A 13,062-nucleotide genomic window follows, 5' to 3' on the forward strand; every position below is an offset into this window, starting at 1 on the left:
GAGATGTCCAGGCCTAAGGAATAGAGACTAAACAGGAAGCCCAGGCCCCACCATCAGCATGTTGTCCATCTGTTCTCCCCAGTCATAGGGTAGCCTGCCTCCCACCCCCACTTCACTATAGAATTGTCGTCCATCCATCTTCCACTTTAGCCTGTCATCTCTCTGTCTCCCCATTGGATGCTCATCCATCTGTCCCTCCCACGGGACAACCGTCTCTCAATATCTCCTTGGGGTTGTCATAAATCCACCTTCCTCATGAGATGTTCCATCTGTCTATCATCCCACTGGCCTGTCATTCCATCTGATCCCCTTGATCATGCTTTTTTGGCCATCTGTCTCCCCGCATTGGATATGCTTCTGCCCATCTGTCTCTCTGAATGGGGCCAGTAATGGTAAGGCCCCTGTGATATAGAAACAGTTGGGATTCTGTTCTGACTTTGACCCCAGCAACAATAATAGTAGCTACCATCAATCAAGTGTCTACTATGTGCCGTACACTCTACGTGTATTATCCCCTTTAACCCTCTATGGGCATGTGTTTATTTCCCCATTTTACCAGTAGGGACACTGAGGCTCAGAAGGGTTAAGCATCTTGCCCAAGGATACACAGCTCCTGGTGGCGGATGCAGGGTCCAGAAACAGCTCTGCCAGTACCAAACGGGGGTAAGGAAAATCTCCTTACTCCTACACCCCAGGATGTATGACTACCCCTCCCCTGGCCTCTCTTCACATTTAATTTACACTTTGCTCCTGGATGTTTTCAGACTGATGAAGTTTCCTCCCTGCCTTGGCTCTGCACAAAAAAGTGAAGGAAGAAAATCAGCCAGATGTGAGAGGCTTCGGAGGTCTTTGGGGGGCTAAGGGGAGGGAATGGAGAGTGATGTTAAATAAACATCCAATGATATTCTTTCTGCAAAACGATCCATTTTCCTGGCACCCAGGAGTTCGTCCAAGGGTCTGTGGGTCACTGGGGAAAAGCGTTCCGTATGTTTTGGCTCCATATTCTTCCATTGGCCACAAAGAGCTAATTCTTCCAATTAATGAAATCAGAACGGCCGATGGGGATGTACTGACGAATTATTTTCAGGATGAATATATTCACACCAGTGGTGGGGCTGATAGGCCTGAAGGATTTGGAGGGTACAGAATGAAGGTCCCCCACTAGCCAGAGACACTGAGGTCATTCATGGTGGCCGGGATATTGGCCACCACCTCAAGGGACACCTTTCTCCGCCCGGAGCCATGGAGGCTGGGCTGGGTTGTCTGTGTTGAGGGGCTGCCTATCAATGGGCTTCTGTATGGTCCCGGCAGGTCCCGGCACCCCTCCCCTCTTCCCTCTCCCCCAGTGCCCCAGCCAAGTCCCCTTCAGGGCCTTGTCTGAAGGGCCTATTCAGCATTTAGGATTCCCTGATGGAAAGTGAAAAGGAGACAGACAGATGCTTCCGTGGCGCTGAGGAAAAGTTGGAGGCCTGGAGACAGGAAGGGAAGCCTGAAGCCACAGTGGAGGAGCCCAGTGAGAAGAAAGAAGGAAAGCTAGAAGTCCTGTGGGATGAGAAAGGAAGAAAGAAAGGGAGGAGGGGAGTCCAGGAAAGGGGACAGAGGGTGGGAGGACCAGATAGGGAGGGGAGGAGGCCGGAAGGAGGCCCCCAGGCAGAGAGAGATCCCTGTTGGGAGACTGAGCAGTGCCAGAAAGCAGTGTGGGATTTTTTAAAGCCACAGATTTAATTTCCTGATGACTTTTTTCAGGCTGATATTAGCAGCATTTTTCATTCCCTGAGCAGATCTGCCGGTGTGGAAAAGTGATCTAGAACGTGCTGGGTGACGGAGCCCAGTCTTTACCAAGACAGGCCCATGACGATGGCTCAGGATCAAGTCAACATTTCGTCTCCTTTTTAAACCCCTAGAGAATAGGACAAGTTTTGCTTCTGGCCAGTTCTGGAAGAGGGAGAGGAATAGTTTCTAGACAGCTTTGGTGAATAAGGGACAATCATAAGTCAAGGGCAAAATTAGCCCCATTAAAGCTGGGGTGGTTTCAGTTTTCCTGCCTAAACCTAGAAAGGATCAGCATTCTGAGCTTTGAGGGCTATAAGTTAGGAGCTGAAGGAACCAAAGCCCAAACTCCCTCCAGAGCATTCTACACGACCACCAAACATCTTTTAAAAGCCTTATTTCCCCGCTTACAATCCATTTGTCCAGTCCCTGGCACACGAAAAATAGTCCCCACCACAAGCCAGGAAAGCAAGGCCTTCAAAAGCCCAGATGCCCAATATGATTCAAGACCAGCCGCTCGGGGGTCCCTGGAAGGCGGAGCCACAGACACTGGAGCGAGAAGCTGCATTTACAAGACCCCAGGTCACCACGTGCACGTGACTGCGTGAGAAGCCCTGCTTGTGGCTGCTTCCAGCCCACGCCGGCTAATCTGCCGCCACTATGGAGCACTGCTCCCCCACAGACTGGATTTATAAAATTCTGCAAAAGCACCTCCACGTCTCCATTTCTGAGTGCTAGCTCATGTCACCCCCTCCATCTTGAAGATGCTTTCCCCTATGCCCGCTCAGGAAATCTTGCCTGCATTTTAAGACTCAACTCAAATGCTCACCTCCTACGAGCCTTCCCACCATTCCCTCCCCTTGCCAGAGGTTAGAACTGTGACTGCCGTTTGTTTAGATCACCCATGGAGTGCTTTTCACTTTCTGTCTTGCATTTTGGTTACTCATGTACTCAAGAGGCAGCGTTATGTAGTGGTTTACAGGACTTCTTAGGTTCGAATTCTTTCCCCACCGTTTAACTGTGACATTCAGCAAGTGCTTACCCTCTTTGGACCTCAATTTCCTCATCTATAAAATGAGGCTAATAATTATACATACTCATAGAGTTGTGAGGATTTTTAAAGCATGTTTACTGCACGCCTATATTGTGAGCAATGCCATGTAGTATATGCTCAATAAATGATTGTCAACTGAATGAAGTGATCCAAAGAAGAGTATTCTTAACCACAGAGGAAATAAGAGATATTATCCTTAAACCTCACGGCTTAACCAACACGATACAGTCTTCCCAAGACTTGCTGATTTTTTGTGTCCCTTTTCCTAGAATCACAATTTGTTTTTTGAAGGAAACGATAACTGTTGTTGTTTTGCTAGTAATCATTGGATAAAAGTTGTAATTCTTTAATTTGGTTTCCATGTTATCCCCCTGATTGAGTTCTTTCTGCCCTACCCCATGGTTCCACTCTGAAAGCTCAATATTTTCTTTCAGCATCTTTTTAAACATTTCAGCTGGCTTTAAGCATTTGTTTTTTTTCAACTTCTTTGTATAACTTTATCGACCGCCTCATTAACATTCTTTTGACTCCCCCAATATTTCTTAAAACACTTATTCTGTGTTTTTACCTCCAAGGGAATACTTTGACTGGATTTTCAACCAGGAATGACACAATTCTTTCCACAGCAATGCAGAAGAGGAATTTGAAAAACCAGTAGAGTCATATTGCCTGATCCTACACAAAGAATTGCTCAAATGCACAAGTCTCCGGCTTTCTCACTGTCCATATTTCTCAATGCTGTCTCTACCATAAATGTCCTTTCTGGATAAACCCTAGGGGAAAGTGAAATAAATACTGTAAAGGAAGTTCATTCAAGATAGAGGTCATTCCAGAGTCCAGTTCCCTGGGATTACGATGGTCCTTGATACATAATATCAGACTCAATTATAGAAATTTTTATTTCAATCAACAAGCATTTTTAATTTCCTTTCAGCATCCCATATGGTGACTTGGTTTGGTTTAGATGAAATTCAGATATCATCTGCCTCCATGCTGTGTCCCATATATAATTTTTAGGTCTTGGTGTTTTTTTATTATCTGGGCACAAAATATTGATCAGTGCAACCAAACCCTTTGCACCCTGATAGAAGAAGAGTGTCTCTATTCTTGTCACAGTCACCCTAATTGTAAGAAGGGGAGAAAGAGCCAATTAAAGTCACTTGTTTGAGATTTCAAGGGACTGGGGAGAAATGGGACCTCAGGCAAGTGGGAACGTGATCTACATGGGAAATCTCTGAGAGGACACCTACTCCTGCATCGGTCTTTGTCTCTGAGACTCCTGGAGGTGCAGCCCCAGGGGAGCGGCAAACAAGCAGAGCACCAGCAGGGACATAGGGCTCTGTCTGTGGGAAAAGGACAATCAGTGAACTTTCAAGTCCAGAGGGTGGGGTAAGGCTTACAATACGAGCTAGATGTCTGGAAACTTGATATTGCCCAGAGTATCAATTACCTCACAGGCTCTGATCCTTTCCTGCTCAGAGGGCAGAAGTAGCCAGGCAGGTCTCTGACATGAAACTCTCTGTGCAGCTTTTAATTAACTCTGTGCATCAGAGTCTTCTAGAAAGGGAGATTGCTTTTGCCTCGTAGAAGGAAGGACACAGGAGTCATCAAGATAGAAATTTGAGTATGTCAAAAATATCAAGAGATTCCCACGTCTGCCTTGCCCCAGGGAATTAAACAACGGTGGGTTCACTCTTTGAAGCATAAGGTTGGGACCATTGCTCCACACCAAATTCTTGCTCAGGGCATCTTTTCCGAAGAGAATCAAAAGAACTTTGCTTTCCCTGCCTGCCATTTTGGTATCAGACATCTTTGGTACTCAAGCATCAAAATGTGAGGAACCATCAGGTCTTGATCCTATACAGGCTGGTAATTCCAGATACATGGCAGAATTACAGAATCTACCGGACAACTGAGTGTGAACTTTCTCTCCATTCACTTTAAGGCTGTCGCTAGACTAACCCTCTCCAAACCTTTGTCCAGGTATTCTCCATCAGCAGTTAGAATAGACCTACCAGAATGCTTGGCACTACTCTAGACATTTGGGATACAAGTAGCTAAGACATGATCACTACTCTCAAGGGGTTTATTTTCTAGTAGAGAAAACAGATGTTTGAATAAATAATAATAGCAGCTTTTTAAAAAAATATTTTTATTTATTTATTTTTGACAAATAAAAATTGTATATATTCAAAGTGTACAATGTGTTTTGATATATGTACACATTATGAAATGATTGCCATAATCAAACTAGTTAACATATCCATCATCACCTCCCATAGTTACCGTTTTTGTGTGAGAACATTTGAGATTTAATCTCTTAGCAAATTTCAAGTGTAAAACACTTTAACTATAGTCACTATGCTGTATGTTAGGTCTCCAGAATTGATTCATCTTATAACTGAAAGTTTGTACCCTTTGATAAATAGCTACATTTTCTCTACCCTCACCCTCTGGTGACCACCATTCTCCTCTCTGTTACTATGAATTTGGCTTTTATTTCTTTTTTAGATTCCTCATATAAGTGAGATCATGTGATAATTGTCTTTCTATGTTAGGCCTATTTCATTTAGTGTAATGTCCTCCAGGTTAACCCATGTTTTTTTTCAAATGGCAGGATTTCCTTCTTTTTGAAGGTTGAATAATATTCCATGGTGTATATATGCCAAATTTTTAAAAATCTATTCACCTGTCAACAGATACTTAGGTTGTTTTCACTTTATGATATGATATGCTTTTGATAAACTTTGGGCTAAGCACTTGTGATAGCTGGCCTCCGAAATGGCCCCCAAATGAGCCTCACCTCCTGCCATTCCTGTGCTTGTGTAGGCCCCTTATCAACAAGAAGGGCTGACATGTATAACTATTAGGATTTTGGGGGGGGGGGGGGAGTATATATATATATATATATGTTACTTCCAAGGCTAAGCCATAAATGATATTGCTGCTTCCACCTTGCTCTCTCTTAGATCAGTTACCCTAAGGAGAATCAGCTGCCATGCAGTGAAGACATTCAGGAAACTCTATAGGGAAGTCCACATGAAGAAGAACTGAGGCCTCACACCAATAACCAATGAAAAATTAAAACCTTCTGCCAACAGCCATGTGTCTCAGCCATTTTGGAAGCAGAGCCTCCAGTTTCGGACAGGTCTTTAGATTACTGCAACTCATGAAAAACCTCAAGTCAGAACCACTCAGGTAAGCTGTTCCAAATTCCTGGCCCGCAGGTACAGTGTGAGATAGTGTTTATTGTTGGTTTGAGCCACTAAACTCGAGGTTATTTGTTCTGTAGCAATATATAATTAATCCAGTGCTTTGCATTCATTACCTGTTGATTTCTCATGACAGTCCTATCGAGTATTAATTCTTGTTCCAATGTCATAGATGAAGAAATCGGGATTTAGAGAGATTAAAATAAGGAGCAAAGTCAGGGCTGAAATCTAAATCTGCTGTACTCAAAGCCTATGCTCATACTGTTACAGAAATGTTGTGGATTCAGACCAGCAAGGAATCAAGCACCACTCAGAGAGTTAGAGAACTCAGGTTTATTATGCCGGCGATCCCAGAAGAACTAGAGCTCTGAAGATCTGGGCCCAGAGCTCAGAGGTAATTTTGCTTTTAGAGGGCTTATCCAGGCTGTTACAATTGGCATGTGCTGATTGGTTGAATTGTCGGAGGGGGCAGGGGAGGTTACAGATCATGGAGTTGCTATGGGCCAAGAACAGTTACAGAGCATGAGATTTCAGACAGGAACTTAGGTGATACATCTGTTATCTGACAGAACAATCAAAGGGGAGGGTGAGCCTTCAGTTGATCTGGAAATCACTCTGCCCTTCAGCCTATGCAGCAAGCTCTCTACAGAAGCAGAACAAAGAGCTGATTACAAGGTTAGTCATTTGAGTGGAAAATGCCTCTTCAATACCTCTGTATAATAAAGTGGTTTTAGGGCAAATGTAGACATCTACACAGAGAACAGAAGGTCACAGTGGGAGGAGCACTGAGTTTTACCTGGAAAGTCTGGAACTGGAGGTAAGGAGGAAGCAAGCAAGACTTGTTAGAAGATGGAAGACTTGTAATGGAAATAAAGGATGGAGAGATATACACGAGGAGGGCAGCAGAAAGAGGCATCCCAGAGGGAACAGGCATGGGGGCTCAAACAGCTTGCGGCAGTCAGGATCTGCCTGGAGTTTCTAGTTCTAGAAGAATCGAAGCCTCATGGCTGGTTCTCCAGGGCAAAAGTTCTAGCCCAAGACTTACTCTTGCAGTCACAGGACCCCCAAAATCACTGGAACTGGTGCCTTTTCCATAAACTGTTACCCCAGCCCCTGCTTTTGATTAGCTCAAATCTCCTTTAGGTCCCCATTTTTGCTCTCGGTCGCTTCTCTTTTACAGACCCAGTTCCCTGGCATATCTGAAACACATACCAGTTCTCCCTGGCAGGCAATGTTTACAAAATGGTAGTCATGATGTTTACATCTGCATTTATAACATAGCTCTTGTCTACTGCAAAATATCACATGAACCTTACTTCTTTCTTTAGCAGGGTTACTAGAAGGAAATTCAGGGGATCAAGTACATTGGATTTCAGAAAGGCATGTATCCTTTCTTGTGGTAGCCTTCTGGATACATTGGTGGATTATACATTAAGAGAGGCACAATACAGGAGATGAGTAGCTGGTTCAATAACCACGCCCAAAGGATACTGACCACAGGTTGATGTCAGGTTCTAGAAGACTACATTGGTGCCACCAATGGCTCTGCCCTCAGCCCACTCGCAGGCAACATCTTTTAAATCAATAACTTGAATGAAGATATAAAAGGCAGATTTATCAAATTTCTCAGTGGCCGAAATGGGGACAGTAAGCAAATACGTAGACTGGCAAAAATGAAAATCGCATACCTCTCCAAAGGCTAGCATTGGTCAAATCTACAAAGATGAATTTCACCCGAAATGAAAGCTTCTTTGCTTGAGTTCCAAAAGTCACTGCACAAATACACAATGGAGATTTCTGACTCAGCGATAACTGTGAAAAAGAAAAACATCGAAGGGGTTTAGCCAATGGTGAGTTAAATAGGAGCTAAGACACAGGCTACCTAATCTGGCTTTTAGTTGAGGGGAGGAAAGGAGGGGAACTTTGACTCTGAAGGTTTACTGCTGAGATTCTACAGCCCCCCGCCACCCCAGGGCTGTATTTAGTAACTCACACTCTACTCCATTAAATGTGTTTGGGTTCCCAGTGCCTACCCACACCCTCCCCCCACACTGAGCCAGGGAGCCCTTAGAAGGTAATGAGAATGCTGAGAGCTTGGAGTCTGGGAAGAGCTTGGAAACTAAAGCTCTCAGAGCCTCTCCCCCCAGCCCTAGTCCCGCTGATAAGGATGAGAGCAAAGCTGGCTGACAAGTGATTGGAAACAGGAGTTCCCAGACCCTTTAACCCTTCCCTAGCCTGCTCGTTCCTCTAAACTCTGAGGCCCTTCTCCTCGGGGCTTCCTGCTATCTGTATCAGAGCCCGCTGACTTTCCCCATCCACTTTTTATTTTCCTCTCCCTTTATTCTGACGGGTCATTGAATGCTGACTTTCTACCTGGAAAACAGTTTTTACCATCACCGAACACTGAGGTGCAGCCCCTGCACCTTCAGGCCTCCATGACGAGTCAGCCAGAGAGACTCTCTCTCGTCCAGAACCCCCGCCCCAGCACCCTTAGCCGCCCACCGTGCCTCTGCCCGTCGAGGGCTACTGTCACAGCAGGAGACTACCAGGTGAATGGCAGTGCTGTGTGCTGCCTGAGGGTTGTGAGAGCAGAGACCCCAGGCCCAGTCCCAGCAGTCTACTCCCGGAGCCATTCTCCGCTTCCCTGGCAGGCTGTGGAGCTCTATGGGGAGCTCTACGAGACCTTCAGGAGTCACCCCCAAACCAGACCTGACTTTGCTGAGTCATCCCAAAGGCCTTTCACCTACCTAGGTATTGCCTGGTACCTGGACAGAGTTGTACTGAGACAGAAGACTAGGGGGTCTTGCCTCTGGCAGTGGCCAGCATGGCTGAAGCTGAGAGGAAAGCAGCCCGCTTACCCTGGGAGGGGCATTAAGGAGAAGCAAAGCTCAGGCCGCAATAATTAAGTGTAAAAGAGCTTCCTTCAGTAGAATGAAATTCAGATAAACTGCCATTGTAATGCAAATCAGCTTTGCCCTAAAACCTTTACCCAAACGGGCAGTTTAATTAAATCCCTAATCTCCTCTGGCCCATTTTGACCCTTTCCCTACACAGGCCCCCCTTTCTCCTCCACCCCCACTCCTCCCCAATTGACTTGGAAACTTCAAGATTCCATTTAAAACACTTAACCTGTAAGCATGCAAAACGTACCCTAAAATGGTGGACCTGGGTCTAGGATTGATCCTCTTTGAGGGTCTGGTTGTGCTGTGTCATAGAGGGTATTAGTTCCTTGAGGCTCGGATAGTTCTGATTGGGGTGTGGATACTGACAGCAAGGGAGAGCATGACGGTGGTAAAAACTGACGGAGGCGATGCTTCCAGTAAGTAAAGAGATGGCAATGCGCCCAGCCTTGAAGAGGAGGGTGTGTGCCTCATACAGCCCTACGGGCTTCTGGTTGTCCCCAGGAGGTCGACACCCATTTAGGATCTACCCCATGCAATGAAAAGTCTGCAATCTTACCACCCATAGAAAGCACGTGGCAGCCATAACAGACATGTACATACAGACCACGGTGTTAAACCAGAAGAGGCAGGGATGGACAAATTGACCTGTCCATGGGTGTCCCCATTTGTGAGGCTGCACTGGCCACTGCAATGAACCACAGAGGATAATGATGAGCTTGTTAGTGAGAACCAGGTTCTCTGGAATCATAGGTAGGGGAGCGATTAGGGGGAAAAAAGAATTGAGTGGAGTGGGAAAAGGCTGGGGAGAAGGGCTGGCCCCAGAGCAACGATGAAGAACAACCCAGTAGTGCCTCTGATATCTGCAACATGCTTTAGAAGTTTGTGCCATCAAGTAAAAAAAAAGCAGAAAGGAAATCAAGTATCGAAGGCTGGACACCACGGTGTAGGTTATCTCTTCAATTTCAACCTTGTAATTCTTATTCTCTTCCCGTCACGCCTTGGAGGAAACTGGGATGCAAAGTGGTGAAGTGACCTGCCCGATGTTACACAGCTTGTACTTGGCTGAGCCAGGATTTCACCATGGGCCTGCCTTACTGAAAAGTGGATGCTCTTTCTGCTTCGTGATCAGCCACAAGGAGTACATAATGTCGGAGCGGGGAATAGCCATCCAGTAATACTTAACTCATCTCCCCTCCCTTCTGCAGCAATACCGTTTCCATCTCAAAACAATCCATTCCCTCTGAGGGAGAGCAGGAAGTTCTCGGCAGGGATGAAGGAATCAGCTCTCAGCCCTGAGCATGTAGTGCAAGGGTGCTGGGCTTGTGGGGGACTTCTAGGGCCTCAAATCAGAGGAAGAAGAGCCCCCGAGAATTTCCTTCCCAGGAAAGAAGCATCAAGGGGAGATAGGGGGATGGAAGGAAAGGGCATCTGTAAGTCATATAACAAACACCAGACCTCTCCATTTTATACCTCATTCCTTTGGTGGGGGTCCACAGGGGAGCCATTTTTATTTGGGAAACTGAAATTTGAATCACTCTGAACCCTGCGTTTTCTCTGTTAATTGTATGGACTTCACTATGCCTGAAGAACGCTTGGACTTTTTTTTTAAGAGGAAGTTGTATTTGTGGAAATCAGACTCTCTGGATTCAGGAAACATCCTTGCTTCTTAGGGGATTCCCTACTTCCTGGTATTGGGGGTTTTGTTTGTGAAGAGGAGAAGCCCTTTAGGGAGGTGCCCATAAATCTTGAGTAAATGAGGGAAGCTGGGGGTATTTGAGGCAGCACAACACCCAGCCCCTGAGGGAGCTCCTGAGCCCTTCGGCTCTGCACGGCCTGACAGTGGTGACCATCCCTCTCCAAAGCCAGGTGTCTCCAAAGGTCACCCACTTGGAATAATAGGTGCTGCTGTTTTGACTTCTGAAAGACAGCCTCAGCCCGAGGGAGCCTTCTTGGCTCCAGGGCTAATGTGAGCGGGTTAAGAAAGTGGGATTTCTGGACGAGGTCTGTTACAGAGTCCTTTGTCTCTCTTGCAGCAAAGACAACAGAGAAGAATTTTAAAAGGTTGTCTTGGTCTCCAGAACCCCTCTGGAAGCAAATGGCATGTCAACAGGTTCCAGTGCAGGCCCCTGAGGCCCCAGACCTGGGAGTCTTATTGGAATGCAATTACCCTAAGTGCTGGCTGTTAGGATGAAAAGGCAGGAATGCAATTATGGAAGGAGCATGCAGTGAGCTTTCATTGATTAACCTGTCTTGTCTGATTCCATTCCCCACTGAGGTGATTTTGGGGGCCTTAGGTTATGAGAAAGAAAAAAAAAAAAAAAAAAAGGAATGCCAAAAGCAGAGTTGGTGAGCATCAGGAGGGCCTGTGGACCCCTGACATTGCCTGGTAAATGTGCAAAATGGAAAATTCACATTTTCAAGAAAGAGGCTCTATGCTCATCACATGCTTAGAGGGCTCTGTAGCCCCCCAAAGGGTTAAGAACCATAGGGTCAAAGAAGTGAGAGATCAGCAGGGTGATTAGGAAAGAACTGCCTCCGTTTTCAACTCTAAGTGTCCATAACCCATCTGGGTACGAATCTGGGTCAATTGCTTAGCAACAAGTTACTTAGCCTCTCTCTGCCTCAGTTTCATCTGTAAAATCAGGATTAAAAAAACCTTCCTCCTGAGGTTGATGAAAGAATTAAATGACAGAAAAATATGCGAAGCTCCTAGCCCAACATCTAGCCCTTCGCTAAGGGCGCCATTTTTCTTATAATTATCTATTTAAGTTCAGAAAATAAAGTGGACATACACATATACTCTTCTAAGTGGTCTTTTGACCCTCAACTCACAGTCTAGATTCCATGGGAATCCCTTGACAAGACCCTCCTCCAAAATTGAGTGGGACCATGAGACCCGGGGTCTCCAGACACTGCTTCCTCAAACACTCCCCCAATAGGGCACTTCTCCCATGGAAGGCACCAGGATCTGGGCACATTGGAAGACAAGAACTTCTGGAAGTAGGGGAAAGTCAAGTATCTGGGTGATGCCAGAACCGTGGAGGGGTTGTCTGGGCTTCAGCGGGAGCCACCACTGGCCTGCCTCATGGAGCAAAGTGTCTGGAAATTTTAGTTGCCAGTCTTCCTGCCTGTTGGAATAATACAGCCACACACACTCAGTTGGAATGGACTTCTCTATCATAACTGGCCCCAGAATGAGACAAATCCAAGGCCCAGCATCTGCAGAATGCCTCGTGTGGGATTAGGAAAGGGAAAACCAAATCTCTCCTCTTTCCCTCTGCATTAAGCATGTCTTTTTATTTTCTGTATTTTGATGCCTTGACATCTGGAGCTTTGCTGACACCGGAGGGTCTGTCCCTCCCAGGGTTAGCCAATTCCTGGATCGGAGTAAAGGACTTACCTGCCAATAATATGCCTTTCATATGAAAATCAACCAATCCAGAGTTCATATCCCAAACTGCTTCCTTTCTCAGAGCTCTTACACCTGGACCTCTACCTCCTACCCTAATTCCCATGCGTGCAGGGACCAGACAATTAGGGACAGCCCCTGTGCCCCGAGACAACTAAAACTACTTATATTAGCTAACCCTATCTCCACTTACCCTGCCTCACTGGTCTCTCCTGCGGAAACCAAAATAAAAGCTCTTGCCTGTGTTTTTCCTTACTCCCCCACCTTCTGACCAACCCTGGTGCTTCTCTATGTGGCCCCCACCCCATGGTGTGGCCCGGCCCCTTCTCCTGGGATCTATAAGTATAACAAACTATCTTTTCAACGGCAGTCGTCTCCTGATCTGTTGGCCTCACCAAACTTGCATGATGATAAAACCTATATTGTAAAACGCCCCCTTCTCTGCCCCCACACACCTTACCCTCCTCGGAGACCCTCAGAGCTCTCCTCTATCAGAGCCTACAGGCTGCTCCAGATATCTCCTATCCCAGGCCCAGTTGCTGGGCCCTTCTTCCCCAGCCCACCCCTGCAGCCCCAGGCTTCTGCTCCTAAGCCAGAGCCTCCTCCTCACCTAGGGTCAGAAGCAGTGTGATCCCAACTTTGGCAAGAAATTCTAGAGGTAAGGACCGTGAGAGGATCTTTATTCTTGGGTTCCCAGGAGAGAATACACTCAAA

At 46.2% G+C, this 13,062-nt stretch overlaps 1 long non-coding RNA gene across 1 annotated transcript in view; it reads right to left on the minus strand.

Moving 5' to 3' along the window:
* The window catches only part of LOC118605554, a 34,170-nt gene that overhangs the window by 9,663 nt on the left and 11,445 nt on the right, over positions 1-13,062 (minus strand). The window contains exon 2 of the long non-coding RNA XR_004952203.1: positions 7,725-7,848. This is a non-coding gene — a long non-coding RNA (uncharacterized LOC118605554). The remainder of the gene's footprint in view (positions 1-7,724; positions 7,849-13,062) is intronic.

This window comes from Rousettus aegyptiacus, unplaced genomic scaffold (assembly GCF_014176215.1).
Source record: "Rousettus aegyptiacus isolate mRouAeg1 unplaced genomic scaffold, mRouAeg1.p scaffold_m13_p_7, whole genome shotgun sequence".
NCBI classification, from domain to species: domain Eukaryota; kingdom Metazoa; phylum Chordata; class Mammalia; order Chiroptera; family Pteropodidae; genus Rousettus; species Rousettus aegyptiacus.